Consider the following 25395-nt stretch of genomic DNA (forward strand, 5'->3'; position numbering starts at 1 on the left):
AGGCCCTTCATCCTCCACAGACCAGTTTGGTTCTGATCCAGGTGAACTGACAGATTGAGAAGTTGCACTCTCCATGTCATTATCTCAACATTAACCTCCCTTTCTGCAAATGCCGGGTCCATCTCAGCCCCGCTCGAGAGGCCAAGTCAGTTTATGAAACAGATGAAGTAGGAAATGGTCTGTGAGATGAGATTGGGATGCTGTAGAGAAGGGCTTCTTTGAACACTGTTACATTCCCATCATAAACCACATTAGAAGCAGCCTTCATGCCCGAGATCTCTGGTTATTTGAGTCTTTATTACTAGTGATTTCCTGACTGGTACACCTGCAACATCTGGCAGAGAGATCCCTGTAGGTAGTGTTAAAGACGCTCACTGAGATTAAGAAGATTCTTGGTATTTCTCGACTCTTGTATGACAGCATCAAAACCCCCAGGAACTGCCGAGTGGGAGTAATGAACTCGATCTTTTAAAAATTAAAAAAATAATAAAGTGGAATTCACTTAACTGTTTTGCCTAAAATTCTATCATTAGAGAAATTTGGGTGAAACACTTGTCTTTAAACCTCTTATTCAACACATAAGGATTCCTAGGACAGGTAGCATATTTTTTATTTACACCTTAACGGGAATAATTTCGTAAAATGCTTCTCAGAAGCAGGGAATGAGAGAGTGGACTGTGACTTTGATGGGGTAGAGTGTGGGCACTTGACAAGGAGGGCAGTATCACAGAGGATGGCTAGAGGCAGCAGGTACGCAGGCCAGCCCACCAGGAGTGAGGCTACCTGGAAGGGCACAAGGCAAAACTAGTCCCCGTTCACTTCTCGTGCGCACACGCATGCTCTGTTATAGGCACTTGGATAGCCTTGATGATGTGTGTGGCATATTCCTATTGAATGGGGCTATTTCACATATACTTGACCAGTTGTAATGAAAAGCCAGGTGATCTATATGAGAAAATTAAGATTAAATATCCTAATTTTACTTGGCGTTATTTTGCTTTTTTATAAAAGTCTGTTTAATTTTGAGAGCAAAGCTCAGGAAATGGTGCTGTTTCCATGCCTGCTTAAGAGGTGAACCTGGCCAGTAGGAGAGACCTTCCTTCCTCTACCGAGGGGCTTTTTCCCAGTCTGTTTTGAGAAGGGCTTGACTCTTCTGAGACTCCGTGCCAGCTAGAAAGTGTGTGGTGGTGCATGCTTTCTCTGTCATATCTGCAGAGAATAGTTCACAGCTCCTGGGTGAGCTCTGAGCTTGGACATCCTCTTATCAAAGCCAAAGCTTGTTTGAGTGACACAGTGTGTTTTCAGAACAGCATAATGATGGGTTGGGAGATTGTCTTTACCCCTGTTGCCTGAGTAAGCCTGAACTAATAGAGAAGTTACACAGAAGTACATCTCAGGACCAGAACTCTGGGAACTTCTTCAAAGACTGATCCACACTCTTACCCATGGCCATTTCCTGCCCCTGCTTCTCCCAGGGCCTCTGCTCTGTCTTTAGGTTGGCCTTGGTGCCCCTCACTCTGAGATCCACAAGATGTTCCTTCATGCTCTTGGGGAAGGTCTTGAAATAAAGCACACCAAAAATGAAGACATCAATTACACATAAAATACCTTTGTCTTCAAGGGGTACTGGTTTCCTGGTACCCAGGAAAGGTGGGAGGGAACACACAGCTTGTGAATGTCAGAAAGCGCTGAGAACCATCTTTACTGATTCCGGTGGTGATACCATTAGCTTGCTCTGTGACCTTGGACAAGTCATTTTACCTGTTTGGGCTAGAGAAGGGTAGGGGACAAATCCAGGCTGAACTTCTTCTAGGTGAGTCTGTATGTCTGTGTGTTCAGTCATTTAATCAAGATAAGCTTATTGAGCCCCTCAGGGAGCTGACAGTCTGGTAGGAGAGGCTGTAGAAGAGTCGTTATCTTTTTTTTTAAATTTTATTAGCGTGAGTGAGCAAGTGGGGAGGGGCAGAGAGAGGGAGGGACGGAGAGAGAGAATCTCAGGTAGGCTTTGTACTGTCAGTGCAGAGATGGATGGGAGGCTCAAACTCACAAACAGTGAGATCATGACCTGAGCTGGACACTTAACTGACTTAGCCACTCAGGTGCCCCAGGAGTCGTTACCCTAACACGACTAGTCACGTGTGTAGCACAGGAGACATAGACCCTGTGGAACATGTACAAAGCCTTTAGAGGTGTGGGTACCACAGAGTGGGTGAGGAGGCTGGAGGCTGGAGCTCGAGCCGGGGTGGGCAGGCAGAGGGTATAGGGAAGGTGCTGGGGATTTCTGCAGCCTTGCTTGTTCCGCGGGACCACACGTGTTTGCTGGACCTGTTATGAGATCCTGCAGCCCACCCACCATCGTTGTGACATTGGCAAGAGGAGCAGACTCTGGAAGCTGAGTGTGGTTGGAGCATGCAGTGTATCAGGATGATCTGTGTTGATCTGAATACTGTTGTTGTTTCAATTAAAACACTTTTTAAAATGTTTATTTATTTTTGAGAGAGAGACAGAGACAGAGGCAGAGAGAGACAGAGAAAGGGAAACACAGAATCTGAAGCTGGCTCCAGGCTCTAAGTGCAGAGCCTGATGTGGGGCTTGAACTCAAGAGATGTGAGATCGTGACTTGAGCTAAAGGCAGACGCTTAACCAACTGAGCCACCACGTACCCTGATCTGAATACTTTTTTTAATTTTTAAACAATTAAGTTTATTTATGTTTGAGAGGGAGAGAAAGAGACCGAGTGTGAGAGAGGGAGGGCCAGAGAGGGAGGGAGACGCAGAATCTGAAAGCAGACTCCAGGCTCTGAGTTGTCAGCACAGAGCTTGACTCAGGGCCTGAATCTACAAACTGTGGGATCATGACCTGAGCTGAAGTTGGACACTTAACCGACTGGGCTTCCCAGGCGCCCCTGTTTTTATGTTTTGGACCCCATTTCCCCCCTTTTGTTAAGAGAAAGCAAGAACAATAGAAACATAAGAATGTGAGGATTTGCCTGCTCTTTACAGAAATATGCTTTTTCTTGGGGAGGGAGGGATAATTTTTTCTTTCTTCTGTAGAGACAATAGACACTCAAAGGGAGAGGCAGCTGATTTGGGTTGTTGTCATCCCTGAATTACGTTCTGGCTCCTGGGCCTTGGTATCTATCTCTGTAACCACAGAGTGTGTTTCACACTCCAGAAAGAAACTTGACCCTCCCATAAAACCACATGGAGCTTTCCGGATGGCTCGTTTCTTTTTCTGGAGTGGCCAGACTCTGTGCCTGCACTTAGGCTAACACTGGGACAACAAGGCCCCAGTGCAAAGGTGACACACATCCGTGAAGCAATCCATATTTTAAAATGAATGGATAAAAAAGAGAAGTGCGTGTCCACTTTCCTGAAGCTGGGGTTCCTTTGCCTGCGCCGAAGCACATGCAGGCTGCACAAGGGGATGGGGCATGTCTTGGGGAAACAAAATCCTCCTGCAGCACCACATCCCTACCCCAGTGGTGGGTCCTGGGCTCTCTACCCATCACTCTGCGGGGCTAGGAGGGCTTTCAAGCCTCAACAGAGTAGTGTATTTTCTTGTAAGCAAAAATGGACATCAAAGGTAATAGGCCAGGCCAGCTCTGTACCCTCCCCGACCCCATCTAGGCACTGCCCCCATTTGTTGCTACTGCCTTTAGGGAGCATCCAGATGACCTGGTGGGCTTTTAATAACCCATTACTCCCATGCTCAGAGATTCTGAGTTGCTAGGTCTGGGATGGGCTGAGAATTTGCATTCCCAGTTGATGCTGATGCTGCTGGTCTGGGGACCACACTTTGAGAACCACTATGACCTTCTGGAGGGTGTGTTGGGACAGGCAGGCTCCACTCCTGAAGGCCTGTCTACTTGTGGGGAATTGCCTAGTCCTAGAGAGGCCGGTAATTTGAAAGCAGCGTTCATTGGAGTGCCAGAGGGTCCCTGGCCCTAGAGCCTTCTCTGTTGGTCTTCTCTACACTGACCCAGGATGTGGCATTTGGGGTTGTGAGTTGGGCTCTCATTGCCTCCTTCTAAGACCTTCTTTTTTCTGGTGTTGCCAAAAACTTCTTGGACCATGTTGCTCTCCTATGTAAGACCCTTCATGGGCTTGCCATTGGCCTTAAGGTAAAGTCCAAAGTCCTACAATGGCTGCAAGGCCTTTTGTGATTTTCTCCCTTTATAGCTTTGTCTCTTGCCAGCCTCCCTCTTGGCCTCTGAAATACTCCAGTGGTCACTAACCTCTTTCCTTTTTTTTTTTTTTTAATTTAATTTATTTATTTTGAGAGGGGGGAGGGGCAGAAAGAGAGAGAGCCCAAACAGACTCTGCACCATCAGGTTAGAGCCCAATGAGAGGCTTGAACACATGAACTGAGAGATCATGACCTGAGCTAAAATTAAGAGTCGGATACTTAACTGACTGAGCCACCTAGGTGCTCCACTAACCTCACTCTTCTATGAACTCACTGGATTCTTCTTGCTTTCAGGGCGTCCCATTTTGCTGGTGCTTTTCCCTGGGATGCTGTTTGCTTGTCCTCTTAGTCTGCCGTCTCCTGCTTGTCAGACCTCCGCTTAGGTATCACTTTCTCTGGTGAGCTTCCTTTGTCCCCTCTGGGACCAGTTAGGGCTTCTGTAAAGGCTTCACATCACGTTGCAGTTTTCTCACTTTGGCTCATATTGGTTGCATCAAGGTCCTGATTAACTGCCTGTTTATTTCTCTGTCTCTGGATTGTAAGGTCTCAGAAGGCAGCAAACCCATCACATGTTCATTCATGTGACCCCAGGCTTGGTGTGGTGGCTCTGTGAGGTAGATACTGCAGGGGAGGAAACTGAGGCAAAGGTAGGTTAAGTACCTGGCTTACAGACCACTGTGTTACAACCCTGGGATTCTCATTCAGGTCTCCTCCACCCAACCCCCTGGCCAGGCTTTCTGCTTTGAGGCCAAGGAGCCCCAGGCATGGTCTGCAGAACTTTCCTGGGAACATTAAAAGACTGGCTATTCCAACTTAACAAAAATGATCCTTTCCTGTTGTTTTTTTAGGTAAACTGGGAAGCGGACTCTTGAATTCACAGCTGGCTCGTGGTTTTTGCATCTCGTTCAAGTGCACTCACACAGGTAAGGGGTTAGTTCTTGGGACCTGCTAGCACTCAGGCGGCTTGTAGGAAAACTTCAGTCACGATGGTGCCCCTTAATAACCATCCAGAGTTCTCATTCATTAACAAGAAAATCCTTAAATAAAGAGAGGTTTGAAGTGGTCCCACGCCCCTGTTGAGAGTTTATGGGGTGAAGGTGTTTACCTGGCTGGCTTTCTTCTGGGCGTTGCTGGCCTTTTCACCACCCAAAATTCTTTTCTTTGTGCAGGGCTCCCTTTTCCCATCCATGTAAGCTGATCCTTAATTCTTTTTCTAGAGGCACCTAGGTGGCTCAGTCAGTTGAGTGTCTGACTTCAGCTCAGGCCATGATCTCGCAGTCTGTGAGTTCAGGCCCCGAGTCGGGCTCTGTGGCTGCCAGCTCAGAGCCTGGAGCCAGCTTCGGATTCTGTGTCTCCCTCTTTCTCTGTCCTCCCTTGCTCACGTTCTATCTCTCTCTCTTTTTCTCTCTCTCTCAAAACTAAATAAACATTAAAGATATTTTTTAAGGTTCTTTTTCTTCCCTTAAGACCCAGTCCAGATTTCACTTGTTATTTATCAAACTGCATCAGGAAGAAGCTTCTTGGAACATAGCCTTTTCCTCAGCTTTACAGCACAACCAATCACAGTGTATCTGCTCACACAGCACACTCCTTGCCATGTGAGCTTTACTTACGTGTTTGTGTGCAGTTTTTTCGTCTGGTCTGTGAGTTCCTTGGTGGCAGTCTCCCATCTAGCATGTTTCCCAGCATGGAACAGACTTTCAGTAAATGAATAAATATGTCTGACAAAATGAAACAAAGCAAAACAAAAAACCCCAGCAACTCTAGTAAGCTCAGTTAAGGCACAGCCACACACAAAAAAATCACAATATATTTCTACCCTTCAATGAAATGATTTGTAAAATGCCTTTTTGGATTAATTCTGTGCCTGTTTCCTCATGTAACCATGCATAATTCAGAGTTTACCATAATGTGTTATAAGCCAGTAGGAGATTAGACTCTTCCCCCTAATGAAAGGGAAAAGAAGTCAGGAGTGTTCATGTCATTGTCTTTCTGTGGAGTCATGAGTGATCTAGGTCCTGGAGCACCAATGTGCTAAATGACAACCTGCAGCTACGAGTTTGCTCTTGGAGAGACCACTGTCGACCAGGCCCTGGGAGCCCTGGTCAGCTCTAGGACTGAACATGTGTCTAAGTGCATAGGCAGTAAGGGAGCAATCAACAGACTTTCCCAATGTACAATCTGGAGGAAGTAAAAATATTTCTGAATGCTTTGAACATTTGTTTGAAAACACAGCTCAGGTTTAAAAAATTTTACAAAAAGCGTAAAATTTATTTTTAAATTAAAAACTTTTTTTAATGTTTTATTTATTTCTAGGAGAGAGAGAGGGAGACAGCGTGAGCAGGGGAGGGTCAGAGAGAGAGAGAGAGAGTCACAGACTCTGAAACAGGCTCCAGGCTCCGAGCTGGCAGTCAGCACAGAGCCCGACGCGGGGCTCGAACCCACGAACCGCAAGATCATGACCCGAGTGAAAGTCGGACGCTTAACCGACTAAGCCACCTGGGCGCCCCTGTTTTTAAATTTTAGAGAGAGAGCATGTGTGAGTGAGAGGGGCAGAGGGAGAAAGAGAGAAAGAGAGAGAGAGAGAGAATCCCAGGCAGACTCCACACTCAGTGTGGAGCCCAGTGTGGGGCTTGATCCCACAACCCTGGAATCATGACCTGAGCTGAAATCAAGAGCCGGACAGTCAACCAACTAAGCCACCCAGGTGCCTCTTTAATGAAAAGCTTTTAAAGCAGTGTACCTTAGTCCTCTCCAGACTTCTCAGGTCATTGGGTTCTTTGAGAGGTGCACTGATTGGCTTCATCCTGTGGGTTGGGATTAGCAACCCCCAGGGTGGTGGCTCTCTGAATATTGAAGCCAGCACGGGGCCTGGGTCTTCACCTAGGAGAATATGGTCTTGAGTCTTTGCTCTTTCCTTCCTATCCTGCTCCTCCTCGTTGTTGAGCCCTTCTAGCTGCTTTGCTTGGGTGTGTGCGGCACTAAAGCAGAGAGAAGGAAGTTATCTTCTGGTGTCTGCATTCCTAGTAGAGGTACTGGCCAACAAATTCACATAAAAGCAATCACGCAACTGTGGTTTCTTTTACCTGGTGCTGAGCCCCAGTTGTACAGCCCGCGTGGGAGAATTTAGTGGAAAGCAAAGCAGTAAAAGAAATTTGACTCTCAGTTGACCCTGTTCATGTTCGTACAATTTCCTAGGGTTTTGGTAGAGCGAGGACTTCAGTTTTGCCCCGGAATTCCCAGTCTCCATGTAAGCCAGTCTGTCTGCCATATTTGAAAAATAAATGAAGGAAGTTAATTGCAGTTTAAAAGCCCACTTGTTAAAATATGAATGAGCTTTAGCTTTATAGTAGGTTTTGGAATTTGACTGTTATTGACTATTTTGCACCATTCTTGGAGAAACTAAATGCAAGGTAGTTGTTGTGTGTCTAGTTCTTATGCTCCCAAATACATGAGGAATGCTTCCAAATTGTTAACAGTTAGCGACTCATTGAGCTTCTGGGAGATAGCTGATTCTCAGAGTGACTCCTGTTTTGCAATACAGTTCTAACCTGGTTAGAAAAAAATGCGGTGGTCAAGTCATCAAGTTACTCAGCTGTCCTCCCCCATATGGGGCTCTCACACATAGGTGTGCGCTCAGGCACACTTTACAGCCTTCTCTGGTTGAATCTTGACTACCCCACGTCCCTCTGATAAGCCCGAGATGTGCTCCAGTTCTTGAATTTTCTTAGAGCTTCTGAACTTTGTGTTCTGGACTTACAGCGTGGTGTTCTGTCATGAAATGTTTATTGTTTCTAAAGATGAGCCTATTGTGCCCTACCAGTAAAATCTGTATATCAGAGCTTGTGTGTGTGTGTGTGTGTGTGTGTGTGGTTAAGATGGCTGTTTTGGAGCATTGGCCTTGATCCAAAGACACTGTCCAGCATGGGCCCCTTGTGTCCACAGTAGACGTTTGGGAGCCATCAGAGCAAAGGCAACTAGCGGACACAGCAACTCTTCTGCTGGTCTCAGACTCCAGTGTCGTCAGTGTGCTGGTCTCTGACTGACCATTTCCTTTATTGCTGAAATGCCTGGGAACCCAGACGGCAGCTGGTTATAGATACACACAAAAAGCAAATGGGACACCCCCCCCCCACCCCGCCAGGTGCCTTTGTTTTTCTCAGGTAAAGCCTTTATCGTTTCTTCTTCTGAAAGAAGAAGCCATGTCTCCTAAATAGGCTTTTGAGGTTCATTGTAAAGCTGTACCCAGGCACTGACGTGTCTGGGAAGAGTTTGCTTTATTCCATTTCCAGGGCACATTCAGGGCATCACTTAGGAGCTCCTTTTTACTTTGATCAGGTCACTTCTGAGCTGTGATGTGTGGGCTGGTCTGCCTTATCCACTGTAGAAGCTTGTTGTTGATTTGAGAGATAACTTATAAGTACTTGTTTCCAGGAAAACTAGCTTGTAAATGGAATATCTTGGACTTTGCTTTATGAAAGGACTATTGTTTTGGCCACTCTCATGTCCTCTTTCGGTTAAGAAATGGCTGTTTCCTGTTTCTTAGCATCTTTTTACAATTACGGACCTGAGTTGGAAGGACGCTTTCGGATAACTAGTTAATAAAAGTCTCTTTTCCAAATAGGCAAACGAGTGAAAAAATTCCCTCTTTCATCTCTTTTAATGACGAAGAGTAAGTATTCTGCATTTGAAATGATTCCTTTTCTCTAGAAAGCATTTCTTACATTGAGTGGTTTCTGAGGCTTCCGGAATTCTGTTCTCTCAGGTTCCTTCTTCGAAGCTAGAGGACGTGTTTGGCTCCCTTTAGGCCGCCTCCACTGATGCTTATCTTTCTTCTCCTTTATTTCCTGATGGGCAGGCCGCGGTGCTCGCCTCCCTGCCTGGGGTGACTGCACAGTGTCCTTCTACCCTTTATGGCTACAAGCTGAAAAAGAAAACAAATAGCAGAAGCTCCCAGCGCGGCCCAGCAGGCTGGGGAAAATAGTTCTCATTCTCCTTGTTCCTGGGTTCAAAGTGCACTTCACATTTTATGGGGGTAATCAGCCCTCCCAAGGTGCTGGTTTGAGGGGGCCTGCGTCCGAGCCTGGAGGACAATTAACCGAGCCGACCTGCTCCTTTTTGCCTTCGCCTTTCTGGCTGAGTTGACGTTAATGCTCTGAGTGAGAAGGGGCCGCTGCTCCTTTGAGCGGAGCACCAGGCAGGGGTGGAGAAACATTTGATCTTGTTCAAAGGGGACGTCTCTGAAGCATGAAGATTGAACTGATTGTGACCCCACCCTGGGGGCAGCAGAAGCGCCCTCTGGAGAGCAGGCCGGGAGGAAGGGGCTGTCGGTTACTAATCCCATGGGCTTGTGGGTCTTCAGGGTCTTACATCCGTTGAAAAGAGAGAGAATTGGGGTTGAAGGTAATAAAATAGGCCTTAAATTAGAGGAGCAGGGGGTCATTTCATCTAATTTTGTGGTTGTTACTGAGGAATAAAAGGCAGAGGAGATAATTTCATTAGCCCCTCTGAGATCTTTGTCACGGTGAGATGGCATTTGGGGATGAGCGGAGCCTCATGGGTGCTGACTTTTTCCCTTCAGGGGACCGATACCTGGATTTCCGAGGCACCAGGGACGGCCTGAGGAGGCACAGTCACCATTCCGGGCCCTGTGATCAGGAACACAGTTTCTCCTGCTCTAAGTGAGTGAGAGTTAGTGACTCAGAGCAGCTGATGCGTGTCCAGCACTCTGCCAGTGACTCGGGAACATGGCATCCACACTGGAAATAATGAAATCCACCAGACGAGAGCTCCGTTAGAATTGGCATCGCGTCTCTTACTTCTGAAGAAGGCTTGCCCGTCACCTGCTGTCGTGATTTATTGGGAGCATGATGGTCATGACATTCCTTTGAGATGAGCAGTGTGCCAAGTGTTTAGTCTTATGGTGGAGAGTTGGGAGCCACGCCTTCTGTTTGCTTCATCCTGTTCTGTTCCTAATGTGTGTTCACATAGTCTAGTTTCTCTTCAGATCGTATAAATCTTTCGCCTTTTACTAATGTGTGTTCACGTCTGCTGCTTCCTAAAGCCTCATTCAGTAGGCAACTATTCCCGTCTGCCTGTGTGTGTAGAGAAGGGAGTAAGGCAGAAGTTCTGGGACTTGTTCTAGGTTCCCCAGGAGGGAAGTAGGGGAGCCGGGGTTCTCTCTCCAGACTTCCAACTTTCAAATTAAGTTCTCTGTGATTATCATTGAAGGAACAGAAGAAGGAGGAGGAGGAGAACGATACAGATTCTTCCAAGAGAAGGGAGAGAAAAGTAGTGGTTAATAGATAGTTCTCCGCACCAGCCACCAGCTGGCACCATCCCTCAAGGCAACCTCGTTTCTTTCTGAAGGGGAGCAAAGGACCAGGGTGGGCCAGACAAGACAAGGTGGGTATTAGGGGAGATTGAAGAGGGGAGGTGGGAAGGGCTATTTGCATATCTGAAACAGTCCTAAAGTGTTGAGTAACTTCTGGAAAACCTGTGCATATGATCTGGAAGGACAGTGGCATCAAGTGTCTACACCACTGCCTCTTGCTGGTTCATTTCTGCAGCCCAGCTTTTCCCACGTCCATCTTCATTTATACCCTTACTTTCTTCTCTCCAGTTTCTCCCTCCCTGTACTGCATACATTTCTGCTTAATATTTGTGAACTTACTTCTGAGGCAAAAGAGCACTTCTCTTAAGATGTGCTAACAAAAACCTTAACTGCTGTTAAGTGCCTTTAATCCTAGATCCCATTTGTATAGTTCTTACCAAAGTCGATGCCCCCATTGATTCTGGAGCTGATGTTTCCCCCTGTCCGTTGATGATGGTAATTGTACACCCCGCCCTTTCTGGTAGATGTGGGGCTCTTGGGAACTCCCAGAAAGTAAAACTCTGGCCAAGTGTTTTCCTGAAATGTTAGCTGAGGGGAATGTTTTTTGGGGGGGGGGGGGCATTTCACTTGTTTCACTAATGCTTCTCCACATTCTGTTCAAGAATCTTTGCCCTGTGGTACTTAGAGGCAAGAGTCCTCCTACCTTGGCCGGGTGCTGTTCCTTCCCTTCATGACTGCGGCTAATCAGAAGTTGGCCACACTTCAGTGCCTCTTAAAAGCTTTTCTCTCTGGCCGTGTCCAGGAAGTTGAAGTGCAGTGTCAGAAATGATGTGAGTTGATGAAGAAGAAATAAACAAACCCAGGCAACATGTGAGGAAGGCTTGGCAGCCCTGCTCCTGTTTTTCTGTAGTTTTGATCTGAAGGAACCAGATTTCCTCTATGTGAAAGGAATAGGGTGGTGGGGGTCTCTGTGCCAAGGAGCCTGAGGTGTGCATGCCTCTGGGCCTTCTAGAGGAGGGCTCCACTTAGTCTAATAAAACTCTGGGATGAAAATGAGTCGTTTTTGCTTGGCAGAATGGAGATAAGTCACACGTTTGCAGCCTGAGCTATATGTACGTGGAGTAAAAATAGCATCTGTTCATGGAAGCAGAACATTCCAGAATGCTTCAGTCCCTTCTTGGCACTAACGCAGAGAGTGGGGAATAGAAGAGCTGGAAGGGACTTAAAAGAGCTTGTCAAAGTCCTTTGATTTCAGTTGAAGGTACCAGATGACTTGACCAAGACCCCATAAGGGCAGGGGCCCCGGGATGCCTTGCTTGTTCACCTCTATAACTTTGGTCCCTTGCAGGTCGTAGGTGTTTAATATGCACTTGTTGGGTGAATGACTCATATAAATGGAGATAGGACTTCTGACTCCTAGCCCAGTGGAAGTATTTGAGGTATATCTTTGAGATATTTTTATAGGCTGGAAAAAGTGTAAGAAGTGGTGCCAAGTAGCTTTTATGTAGTTGATTGTGATTACACATCGATGAAAAAATTGAGACGTGGGGAGATTTTAACTGATTCCTTAAAGTTGGTGGTGAAGTTGAGAGAGAGACGGGCCTTCTCAGGCTTGGGGGTGGGTAGGAGGCAGGACTAGCCACACTGTTGTGTGTGTGAGCAGTGCTCGGTGGAGCTGGGCAGGGCCTGGGCTGTGGTGAGGTGATCCCCCTTGCAGCCCCCCCCCCCCCCCCCCCCCCCCAGGAGGAATCAACACAGTCGTAGAACAGACAGGCCTGAAGTTGCCCTTCCGCCCACGAATCATGCCCGTGTCTGGGAGCCGCGCCTCCTTCTGTGGCTCGGTCCCCTTACTTTCAGAGGGACATACTACCTGGGGCTCATGGAACTGTGAGGAGGAGGTGCATGTGTACAGGATACATTGGGTGTGCCTGAAGGTCAGGATGTGATTGAGTGTTTCAGGGATGGGAAGACTCCGATCTCTATACTGATAGGCCCCCTTAGCCAGGAAATCTGGGTCTCTGCCGCTGCCCACGCTCGTTTTGAAAATTGCAGCAGTGGCCTCTGTCACTGGGCTCAAGCAAGTAAATCAGGTCGCTGCAGTGTACTGTGCTTAGAAACCTACAGGGTAAGCACAACGCCGTTGCTTTCAGGCCCATGAGGCAAGACGTTGCTGTTCATTTCTCCCCCTTCTTTAACTTCCCAGTTAATCTCCAGAAGAAGATTTACTGTTATGTGGAGTTCTGGCATTTAGAATAGTCATAGGAGGTTAATTCAAGATTAAAAGTGGCCAACGAAGGGGCACCTGGCTGGCTCAGTCGGTGGAACATGCGTCTCTTGATTTCGAGATTGTTGAGTTCAAGCCTCACGTTGGGAGTAGAGTTTACTTAATAATAAAAAACAATTCTAGGGGTGCCTGGGTGGCTTAGTCGGTTGAGCATCCGACTTTCACTTAGGCCATAATCTCGCGGTTCGTGGGATCGATCCCCGCGTCGGGCTCTGTGCTGACTGCCAGCTCAGAGCCTGGAGCCTGTTTCAGTCTGTGACTCCCTCTCTCTCTGACCCTCCCCTGCTCACGCTGCCTCTCTCTCTCTCTCCTAGAAATAAATAAAACATTAAAAAAAATTTAAAAAAATTTCTAAAAGTTGCCAAAGAGAATTTGTAAGGTCAAGATTTTTTGTTTAAATTCACAAATATTGAGTAAGGACACGTTGTTTGCTACTTGGTGAGTTTCATCTATCTGATGAACCTGGTCTCTCTACCCATCCCTCGATCTTCTCAGCCTGGATGGACATATTTGTATCTCTTTAAATTGACCTCTGGGCTTCACCACACAGCCGTAATGTCCACAGGCGAATGTGCTTCCTCTGGAACTGTTGGCAATTGACCACTTTCATGTGGAATTTTCTGTGCCACCTCAGGGAGAGAACCCTGTTCTTTCTGGACATTCTTCCTCCCTGTTGGTCTTTTCTCTGGTTCACCTGACTTCTGCTGATACTGACTTCATATAATGTCTCCTTTCTTCTCTCTAGGAACTATGAGGCAGACATCCCATACCCCGGTGGGTCATAAGACAGGCCGTAGTCTAACCCTGATTGATGCCTCTAGAAAGAATCAGCTGTGTTAGCGGCTTCTGTTCTGTATGAAGGATCACAGGGCTTATTGACGTAAAGTGAGCAGGCATTCTGTAGGCCAGAGGTGAGTCTGACCAGGTCTCCAAGGCAAGAAGAAGAAAGATTACCACTGGCTAGATTATTAGAGCTTCAATATAAAGAGCAAGATTAACCTTGCCCAGTGGCAAACTTTGTGGGTTTGTGTGTGTGTGTGTGTGTGTGTGTGTGTGTGTGTGTGTATGTGTGTGAGAGAAAACCAGGCCCTGGGAAGTGATTCTGTGCTAGTGCCCTCCTATTCTGGTGTTTGAACTTCCCGTGGGGGCTGGTGTTTGGCACTGATGTGGTTATTTGTGAGCTGGTCCTATTGTGCACAGAGCTAGCCTGGATGCTTTGAAAGCGAACAGTGAATGTTTTACTTGAACTGAAAATATTCAGTGTGCAAACCCATGCAAATTAGAAACAAATTCAATTTTTAAGACTGCATATGTGTTGACAAAAACAGCTTTTGGGGAATATCTAGTTTCTTGAAATCATTTACATGTGGGGAAAACCTGATTGTTCTCTTCAGGATTCTTTTTATTTTTGTTTGTCTATTTATTTATTTATGAGAGAGAGAAAGAAGGAGAGAGGGAGGGAAGGGCAGAGAGAGAATCTCAAGCAGGATTTGAACCCATGATCTGTGAGATCATGACCTGAGCTGAGATCAAGAGTTGGATGCTTAACTGACTGAGCCACCCAGGCGCCCCTCTCTTCAGAATTATTAAAACTATAAACAAATGTGAGGTGGGAGTGTCTGATTCCCCAGCTGTGAGCCTTGAGCGTTTGTGAAGGGTAATTTAGAAAGCAGACCTTTTAGTGGAAAAGTGTTTTAGCATTAACTTGTTCATGAAGGCACACTTTTTATTTCTTTACTTATTTTATTGCATGTGGCATAGTTTCATTTCAGTACTTCTTATCTTCTTCTTTTTTTTTTTTTAAGTTTTTAAATTTATTGTGACAGAGAGAGCAAAAACCAGCAGGGGAGGGGCAGAGAGAGGAGGAGACAGAGGATCTGAAGTGGGCTCTGTGCTTGCTGTCAGTGCAGATCGTGATGTGGGGCTCAAATGCACGACCTTGAGATCATGACCTGAGCCAAAGTTGGCTGCTTACCAGACTGAGTTTCCCAGGTGCCCCACTCCTTATCTCTTTTCTTTTTCTTTTTCTTTTTAAAGCAATCTATGAGGGGGGTCTGTAACCATAGTGGCAGAAGAAAAGTTAATGGAAGTTTATATAATACCATTCATATTTATAAAATTAAATGCTCAAATGTGATAGAATTGTGTATTCACAGGATTCCAACTTACTTATAAAAATTTAATGTTAATAAGCTAGGTGATTGGTTCATATTCATGATTTCTTATTGTGAAGTGAAATAGTATCTTGAAATCATTTATATATACACTCATTAATTGCTCCCCAAATAAGGTATAAATCATGTAAGTCTAGTTTTATAGAGAGTAGGAGTGTAAGTATCCAAGTTTGTGGTTATTTTGCAAGTATCTTGCTCTTGATTTTACAATTCAGAGAATTTTAAAATTTGGAGAAGTCTTTAATGTGCCCCATCTGTCTTGTCTTGCATTTATTCCTTCTGTATTGTCTCTAGCTCATCATATCCCTGCTGTGCTCTTTCCTGAGAACCGGGATTAAATCCCTGATCCCCACCTAGTTTAATCAGTCTCTGTTTATAACACCTGAGCCCTAGGGTCATCTTGAGAGGACCGAGGTTTTCCTGCAGTCTGGCCAGGCCAGGTCCCAAGGATGTCTTGGTCTTTGTCTTGTGGTGCTTACTGGAGCCCACTTGTACCTCACAAGCAGCCCAACTCACCCTGAAACTAAGGACCAGGCATTTTCTGTAGCCTAAAAATGGTAATGATTAAATACACAGGACTGGATTTTGTTTGGTGATTATGCAGTCTGATTAAGTGTTTTACCAATTAATAAACATGAGAGAGCAAAGTATCAGGCTTTTGGGAAAGAGAATGCCTGGGAGACAGCCCTTTCCAGCCCCATTTTGCCACCAGGGCTAGGGCTGCACTGAGTCACTCTGGTGTTTGGGTGGGCTCTGTGGTGGGGAAGCCCCTGCCTAGTATCAAGGAGGCTTGGGTTCAGTCTCTGCTCTTGTTACCCGGGCTCCATGACCTTAGGCAAGTTGTTTCTCTTTAGAGGCTTAGCTTCCTTCTCTGTAAAATGGGGATAATTGTTAGGAGAATTAACTGAGATCACTTCTGTAAGGCATACCTAGAGCACAGGAAGTGGTAATCATCACTGCTACTACAATGGGAGCAGGTTGACTTGAGTAATCCAGTAATTTATGAAAGTCTCTTCCGGAATTGTCTACGCCTCCCCCCTCTCCCCCCCAGCTGAGGTGCTCAAAGCATTTTTGTAGCTGATGTTATTTTGAGGCCTGTAGTGAGTTTAATGGGGGTGGAGGTGGGGGTGGGGAGTGCTGCTGTTTCCATATCAAAGCCTGCTAGGGACCAAGTTTCCTGCAGCTCAGGCCTGTGTTTATCCTTTGTCCATGGCTGATACCTTTTTTAAACAGGCTTTTCCCAGGGCTTCCTTTGCCTTTAGGATCAAAGGAGTTCTAGAGTGTGTATTTGACATGAGGTAAAATTAATAACTCATTTAGAAATTAAATGAGCCCTGTGGCAGATTTGTTTGAGAGTCGGTGTTTGTTGGGAGGAAGACCTACCCGGTGAGGGCCAGTGCTCAGTGGTGATCTGCTCTGTGGGGCAGCTACGATTCGGCCTCCTGGAGTAAAATGTTAGTCGGAAAGGAGGATCCAAAGCCAAAAGTTGTTCAGAAAGCGTTTATGTTTATCCTGGGAGAATGGCAACACATCGCACGCCGTTAACGGGCCTGGCCTGCTAATAGTCCGGTGCTGCCATTTGCACCAACCCTGCAGCATAATTTATTTCACTGAGGGACTTGTGGTTTTATGTGCCATGTATCCGTGTCATTGAGACCTTGTTTGGAGAGGAAAATAGCAATTAATGTTTGAAATAGGAAGTAGCTTTACAAATTTGTGGTGGGCGAGACCCAATAAAAATGACCATCAGGAGTTCCCTATAAAGGTGAACACGAGAGTTTATAAATGGTGGTTTCTGTCTGGTAAGTTGGCAGCTTTTGATCTGTAAGTATAAACCAGAGTATGAGCGCCACAAACGGAGCAGGGCATGCAAGAGAGCTTTACTGCTGGGAGGAAGGTGACTCCATGGGACGTGTAGGCAGGTATCTGTGTTGTCTTAGGGGCAGATGGCTGAGGGTGAGGGTGTGTTTGGCCAGATTAGGCCATGTCTGCGTCACTGCTGGGAGATGACAGATGTACAGGACTCTCCCGTCCTGCACAGGTGCCACTGAAAGAGTGGCTGCTAGTCTGTGACTGGATCTGCTTCCCCCTTGCACAGACGTTTCAGCTCACTATCTCAAGAAACGAAAGAACAGAGCCAGTCACTGAGTACTGAATCCTTTGACGTTTTCCCTCTTGTCTGTCTTCAGGGTTCCTGAAAGACTGCGTCATTTAAATTAAAAATAACTTGAAAATCAACGAATGGTTTCCTAAGAATTAGGATTTTCAGACTTGGGAGACCTCTTTTTAAAATTGAGATAATCCACAGCATGTGTGCATTTAACTCTGAGAAAGCCAATTATTGTATGTGCATGGTCCAAAATCATGGAGGGAGAGATAATGATGACTCTAATGTCTGGTTAACAGAGTGTGTGCCTTAGAGCGGGGCTGCGCAGCTATTGACAGTGGCAGGGTTGGCCCTATTGACGTTGTGTGCAGAATAGTTCTTTGTTGTGAGGCTGGGCTGTTGAGGAAGCGTCCCTGGCCTCTACTGACTAGATGTCCTAACTCCCACCCTATACACTGCGAGTCGTGCGGGGGTGGGGGCAGGTAGGGCCAAACCGTTTTGGCCGAGAACCACTGCCATGGACTGAGTATGCTAGGAGGTGCTTTCAGTCGGCTCTTTGCTCATGTGATCTTGGGTCAAGGTCCCCTCACACATCATCTTGCCTTGTTGAGTATGACTGAGTAAGAGAGAATAAAATAGGGTAAGGTGCGAGGGATGATTCAGAGATGATGAGTGGAAAGCATTAAGGATTTACTTACTCCTCAAGGGAAGGCAGCCCCAGTGAAATATTTTCAAGAAATTTCTAAAGGCCAAAGCTGTATAAAGAAGAGTGATTGCTCCAGTTATACAACTCTTTGCCTTGTCAGTTCAGAATTTCTTGGTAACAGTAGGGTTTATGGCCAATATCTAACTGGCCAATTTCCCTGCTGTTTTTCACCCGTTTTTTGAAAAGCAGTCACTCTTTCTTTTTTTTGGTCAGGCTCAGTCCCTGAAACAAGCAGTTCTGAATGTATATGTTCAAGATTTGGTGCAAATTACCTTTACTTCAGAGTCTTTGAATTATATTTTATATAGTATGGTGGGGAGGTTCTGGATTTTAAAATAAGTTCCACCTCCTTGAATCTGGGTGCGCTTCTTACCACTTGACCAGTAAGGTATGACAAAAAGTGTCATCATGTGACTTCCAACACTCGGTTGTGGAAGGCCAGGCAGTTCCTGCCTTGTTTGTGGGAACATTGCTTTTCAAGCCCTTAGCTTCCATTTAAGAAGCCTGCCCTGTGGCCATTGTGGCAGGTGAAGCCAGTGGACAGTCTCACCTGAACCCAGCCTTCCATCCATCGCCCCTGAAATGTGAACAAAGCCACCTTAACCCTGCAGACTGGCCCATCCGCCCACCGTGTGCCACCTCTGACCTGCCCCGTAGAACAGAAGCATCACCCAACCGCTCCTTGCCAAATTCCTGACCCATGTAGTGTGAGGCACTATAAAAAACTGTTTTTTTAACCCATTCATTCATTCATTCATTCGTTCGTTCATTCACTTAGTGTTTATTTTTGAGAGAGAGCACAAGCAGGGGAGGGGCAGACAAAGAGGGGGACAGAAGATCCAAATCGGGCTCCATGCTGACAATAGGGTGCACAATAACCCTTAAAAAGTTGCTGTTTTTTAACAAATCAAATCAGGGGAGCCTGGGTGGCTCAGTCAGTCGAGTATTTGACTTTGGCTCTGGTCATGATCTCGTGGTTCTTGGGTTTGAGCCCCGCATCGGACTGTCTGCTGTCAGCGCGGATCCTGAATTGGATCCTCTGGCCCCCTCTCTGTCTGCTTGTCCGCCGCTTGTGCTCTCAGAGCATGAGTGGGGGAGGGGCAGAGAGAGAGGGAGGCGCAGAATATGAAGCAGGCTCCAGGCTCTAGGCTGACAGCACAGAGGCCGACACGGAACTTGAACTCATGGACCGCGAGATCATGACCTGAGCTGAAGTTGAATGCTTAACCGACTGAGCCACCCAGGCACCCCGCGCCCCGGAATGTCACTGTTAATGCTAATGTCAGTGAGAAGAGTCTGACTAATACGAGGCATCGTTGGCTGTAATCCTGCAAGGAGAGCTGTGTTTATCTTCTGCAAAGGCTGGGAGGGACCGCAAGGGTAAATGGGACTTCCTGAGGGTGAGTTGCTTCTGTCACCTTCATCCTATATCCCTTTTAGCAGCCTTTCCTTTTCTCTCTGGGACATGTCAGCACACAGACCAGGGATTAGGGGAGCTGAACATCTCCTGGCATGGTTTTCTGAGAGCTGGATGTGACTGCTTTGGAATTCTTGGCAATATCCCTTTCTGGCTCTGTGGTTTTTGTGTAAAGTGTCCTCAGAAGCAATCCATTGTTAGGATAGTTACAAAGGAAGCCTGAGGAGAGAGGGTGGGCTCTTCCAAGGAAAGGAAGACAGGGGCGGAGTGAAGGAGGAGGGGGAGGAGTGGACAGTAGGTGGTGGTGGGGACACTGCGCCTCTTTTGTAGGTGCTGCCGGTTTTAGGAGCACGAGAATCAGAGGGCATTCCAGTCCCACGTCCTTGCCCCAGCTTTGCAATCGTAAACTTCTGTCCAGTCAGCTAGGGGAGCTGCCTTTGGCTGCTCTCTCCAGAGTGGCACCCCATCAAATGGTAGAGAAGGAAGAGCAGCCTGAGGAAGGAGTTTGGGTGTTGTATTTTGTGTGTTCCCATCAGCTTGACCTTCTTGGCTGTTGGTAGTTGTAAAGCCAAATGAGTGGTCCCCTCATCAGAATATAGGTTCTTTTCTTTTTTTAACTTTATTTTTAAAAATTTTTAAATCTTTATTTATCTCTGAGAGAGAGAAACAGAGTGCAAGCTGGGGAGGAACAGAAGGAGAGGGAGACACAGAATCGGAAGCAGGCTCCAGGCTCCAAGCTGTCAGCACAGAGCCTGACACGGGGCTTGAACTCACGAGCCATGAGATCATGACTTGAAGTCAGACACTTAACAGACTGAACCACACAGGTACTCCTTAACTTTACTTTTTATTTGAGAAAGAGCGAGAGCGAGAGCGAGCAGGGGTGAAGTGCAGAGCAGGAGAGAGAATCCCAAGCAGGCTCCACATGTAGAGCCTGACACAGGACTCTATCTCATGACCGAGAGATCATGACCTGGGCTGAAATCAAGAGTCAGACTCTCAACTGACTCTAGGTACCCAGGTGCCCAGAATATAGGTTCTTACTAATTGTAGCAATTAATTGGTTTTGAATCCAAATTCAATCTTTTATTCTAGGACAATCTGAGTTCTTTTAGATTAGGCTGAACGCAGTTGAGGGCTTTTCACCAGGTCCCCATCAAGAGGTCAGATTTGTAGATTGAAGATTGTCTGGCAGGTCGTAAGTTAATTTGAAATCTTGAGCTTAGAGTTTACAAAAGAACAGATTAAGAATGCCTACCATGTATGGATTTGTTTTTAGAAAGCAGTTTTCTATTAGCTGCTGAGTCTTGATGACTTTACAAAAGTTTAGATTGTTTGTAGTCTAATTACCAGTTGGACAATACAGGAAAAGGAAGGAAATTTGGTTTGTGTCTTCCCTTTATCTCTTATTTCTTTATCTGCGTTTGCTAACAGGCATTTCTTGTTCAAATTTTCTTTCTTTTTTTAAAAAATTTTTTAATTTATTTTTGAGAAAGAGAGAGAGAGAGACAGAATGTGAGCAGGGGAGGGGCAGAGAGAAAGGGAGACACAGAATCTAAAGCAGGCTCCAGGCTCTGAGCTGTCAGCACAGAGCCCGATGTAGGGCTCGAATTTGTGAATTGAAGGATCATGACCTGAACCGAAGTCAAGATGTCCAACCGACTGAGCCACCCGGGTGCCCCTAAATTTTATTTTTTTAAATGTTTAAAAAATTTTTTTAATGTTTATTCATTTTTTGAGAGAGAGAGAGAGAGAGAGAGCACAATGGGGAGAGGGAAGAGAGAGAGGGAGACAGGGAAAACAAAGCAGGCTCCTGGCTCTGGGCTGTCAACACAGAGCTTGACACGGGGCTCCAACCCCCAAACTGAGATCATGACCCGAGCCGAAGTCAGGTGCTTAACTGACTGAGCCACCTAGGCACCCTCTTAAAAAGTTTTTTTAAATGTATATTTTATTTATTTTTGAGAGAGTGAGACAGCACAAGCAGGGAAGGGGTAGAAAGAGAAGGGGAGACACAGAATCTGAAGCAAGGTCCAGGCTCCAAGCTGTCAGCACAGAGCCTGATGCAGGACTTGAACTCAAGGACCACAAGATCGTGAACTGAGCTGAAGTTGGACCCTCAACTGACTGAGTTACCCAGGCACCCTGCTTGTTGAAATTTTCTTGATATCCTTTTGATTTCCCTTTCTTTGTATTATTATGGTTCTCAATCAGGGCCGGGTTGAGTCCTGTCCTCTCCCCCTTTCTCCTCCATATACCAGTGTTTGGATCTGGGAAGGGGATTAGTCTGCCCTAAAGCTTTAAGGGAATAGGGACCGGAAATCCTAAATGCTGCCTGGGAATCACTCCCTAAATGTTAATACTGCCCACATTATAGGTGGAAGGCAAAGGGTCTTCTGCAAATTAGGATGGAAAATGAGTCTTGAACTTTGATTTGTAAACTGTGAGTAAGTGGAGAGTGGTAAGAGCCCAGGCTTTGGAGTTAGACTACTGGGGCTTGAAACTAATTCTTACATTTCCCAGCTGGGTGATCTTTGGGAAGTTACTTAAAGTCTCTTTGCTTCACTCCCTTCATCTTTGAATAGTAGTCAATAATACCTTAAAGGTTTTTGTGACAGTCCAAGGGATTAGAATAATGCTTGGCAAGTTTTAAGTATATTCGATGATTACATCTTTTGGTAAAAGATAAAATATCATTCTGCAAGGTTCCAAGACCTCTTCCTTTGCCTGAAACTTTTAGTCTTTTTTTTTCTTTTTCTAAACATGAGCTATATTGATTTTCCTAGTTTATATTTACAAATTTGTAAGTATTTTATATTTATAGATTTTAAGCTCAAATATAACAAAATTTATATAATTTTATTGTCTAAATATAACACGAATTTAAGCTCAAATATAAAATAATTTTAGAATATTTCATAAAGACTTCTAATAAAATGAGTAGAGTCTTGCAATAGAAAACAATGAGTTTATATGCCAGACAGTGTGAGAAGCACTTATAATAACTTGATTTAGGACTGCTTTTCTGATTTTAGAGATGGACTTCGAAAGTAGGTTCTTTCTCTGTAAAATGAGGGGGGCTTTACTCAGACGCTCAGATGCTCAGAGTATGGGAAGGAGGGGCTTTCTTGCTGTCTCCCACTGTCGTGAGACTCAGTGGAGATGTGAACAGACTCTGTGGCCAAAGAAGATGGGTATAGTGGGACACCTGGGTGGCTCAGTCGGTTAAGCATCCGACTCTTGATTTTGGCTCAGGTCATGATCTCGCGGTTCGTGGGTTCAAGCCCCATGTGGGCTTGATAGTGCAAAGCCTGCCTGGGATTCTCTCTCTCTCTCTCTCCCTCTCTCTCTCTTCCCCCCGTCTCCCTCTCCCTTCCTCTGCCCCTCTCCCCTGCTCTTTCTCCCTCTCTCTCTCTCAAATAAAGTTTAAAAAAAAAAAAAAAGATGGATAGAGTTGTTCTAGTAGCATTTTTCTTTTGGATCCTGCTTCCTAAGGGGCCAGCTGGAAATGGTCGTAATTCTATCGCAAGTGCCCAGGCAAAGCAGGCCAGTCTGCCCAGGGCCACTGAGGGTGACCAGATCAGATTCAGGGCCAGGACAGTTTAGGAATATTTTACCCACAAAGGTTTTCAAAACTTAGAGCTAAGCCTGGTTATCCACTAATGTTACAAATGCAGCATGGAACCCAAATCAACATCAGTGAGCAAGCGTTATTTCTAAGGTCCGTTCTTCAACTATGGTGGGCTACCATTTGATATCCGGTGACCAAGTAAATAAAGTGTTGTTAAGTGGCATTTGCTTAGGGTGTCCTAGGCCCCAGGGAGGATACAACCCAGGGCTGTCTCACAAAGACAGCTGTTTGCTTCCTGTAGATAGGTTCCCAGTGAGCCATTAACTGGGATGTTAATGTCTCCACCGTGTACCTGGTGAAACCGAGTCACAGGTTCCAGAAACTTTCCCAAGAGCATACAACCAAGAAGTAGTAGAACTGAGTTTCTGACCCCAGCTCTGCTTGATCCAAACCCAGCTTCAAATCACCACCCTGGCCTTTCTGTTGAAGGCCCTTCTGTTGAAGTAGATGTGGATAGTCCATTTTGAATGGATTAAAAAACTTGAAACAGAAAGTAACGAGAGGGAAAGGATGGAAATCACTGAAGATAGGAGGAGGGTGACTTCATGCCAATAGAAGAGAGTAATAATTAGCATTCGTTGTATTCCAGGCACATTCCGTTGTATTCCAGGTACATTCATTACCATATTTAATCTTCACAACCTCCCTGTGGAGTATTGGATCCATTTTACAGATGAGACATAGAGGTTCAGTGAATATAAGTTTCTTGTATAAATAATACAACTAGTTGGTAGCAGAGGAGGGTTGTGAATCCTGTTTTCACCATGCCATGCTGTGAAGAGCCTGGGAAAGTTTCCTTGCTTACTGACTTCGAGTTGCCTCTAGGGTACATGGAATAATCCCGAATTTAAGGACCAGGAGAACTAAGTGCATGTTTTAAGTCTCTAATTATCTTACAGAACCAGCTGCATTCATTTCTCATCAGGGAAGCTTGCTGAGGGCTAAAGAGACAAGGAGCACACAATGGAGGTAGAGGGCTGGCAAAGAGGCCTGGCCTCCAAGTAGTACATTCCATGGTCTTGGCCTCATTCCTATGGCCTCTGCTCCTCAGAAGCTGGGAAAGGGCTTAGGGCATTTGGCATTTTTTGTACCAGTAAGTACCTCTGCACACAACTGCTTGCATCACAGAGCCACCCTGTCCTTTGGTGTTTTATTTGCCAGGAGGCCCTCAGGATCGCCAGGTGTGCCCGTGGCCCAGCTTGCCGCGGAGGAGAGGCTGGGATGAGTCTCTATGTCCTTGAGCAGTAACGGACTATCCCACACGCACCGTGAAGGATGCTGCTTTTGCTCAGCCTTAATTCATTAGGAAGTCATCTCCCCAGCTCATTTGGTGCCAGACTTCAGGGCATTGTAAATGTAGGACCACACGCTGCTGTGAAGTGGAGACTACTGCTTCAGGACTGCCCCTGTCATCAGGCCTTTGGGCTATTACAGGAGCGGGTTTCGTAAAAGTAATTCCGGTACTGGGGTAACAAATGGCAGCCTTTGTGTGCAGGAAATGTTCCATGGGTAGGTAGTTGACTGCTTATTAGTTTACTCTTCGGGCCAAATTATTTTTGTTGCTGTTAAAAATTAATTTTAATAATTACTTTTGGATCAAGCTGTCGAATAACCGAGCCAAGTTTTCACGCCCAATGAACTTTTATAGCAAACTCTCCTCTCCTTATGGGGTTATTATGACGATGATATTTGTAAAGCATTTTAACGGCCTAACGGAAGGCTCTAGATAAATTGTAGTCATATTTTCATGAGTTTTGGAGGAGTGATTATACAGTGGCATTCTAGTTCTAAAAGATGCAAGTCATACTCTGCTACTTACCATTTGCTTTAGTGGCTATTTTCCTGTCTTTACTTTTTAAAGGGAAAGCTTTGCAAAAGACTAGGGTGATTTCTCTATTTCTGTATCATTATCGAACTAGTTAAACAAAATCTCCTTAGTCTGAGAAGAAACATTTTACTGGTATCAGAGTTTGAATAGTAAGCAGATAGTAGGAAGTGCTCTATTGTCAATGAACAGCTAACTTTGCATTAATTGGTAACAAAACATCTCATGAAAGCACAGCCCTTTGCTGTAAAACAATACAGTTGACCTTTGAACCACCTGGTTTTGAATGGCTTGATCCACTTAATATGTGGGTTTTTTTCAGTCAACCCTAAATAGTATTATAAATATATTCTCTTTTCCTTATGATTTTTTAAATAACATCTTCTTGTCTCTAGCTTACTTTATTGTAAGAGTGCAGTATATAATACATATAACACACGAAATACGTGTTGACTGTTTTTGTCATCAGGGAGGCTTCTGGTCAAGGTTAGGCTATTAGTAGTCAAGTTTTGGGGATTCACAAGTTATATGTGGATTTTTAACCCTGCAGGGGTCGGCACCTCTAACCCCCGGGTTGTTCAAGGATCAGCTGTAAGTTTTTTTTCTGTTTTACTGTTCTCTTCTGTCCTCCCTTTTGGAGGAGAAACACCCCAAAATTATATTGTTTTGTTTTTTGGGGGAGAAGTACGTTCCCTAGAAGGGACCACCTTACGCTGTACTGTTGGTGTT

At 45.6% G+C, this 25395-nt stretch overlaps 1 protein-coding gene across 2 annotated transcripts in view; it reads left to right on the forward strand.

Annotated features, from left to right (window-relative positions):
* Positions 1-25395, forward strand: part of LHFPL2 (LHFPL tetraspan subfamily member 2) — a 161360-nt gene that overhangs the window by 10859 nt on the left and 125106 nt on the right. Inside the window, exons 2-3 of one of the 2 annotated variants that reach the window (XM_039247439.1) lie at positions 5037-5111; positions 10420-10593. The gene's annotated coding sequence lies outside the window, so the exon portion shown is untranslated. The remainder of the gene's footprint in view (positions 1-5036; positions 5112-10419; positions 10594-25395) is intronic. The other variant, XM_039247440.1, reaches the window with a different exon arrangement.

The sequence above is a fragment of the Hyaena hyaena genome, unplaced genomic scaffold, assembly GCF_003009895.1.
Source record: "Hyaena hyaena isolate Hyena2069 unplaced genomic scaffold, ASM300989v1 scaffold_299, whole genome shotgun sequence".
In the NCBI taxonomy this organism is placed as follows: Eukaryota; Metazoa; Chordata; class Mammalia; order Carnivora; family Hyaenidae; genus Hyaena; species Hyaena hyaena.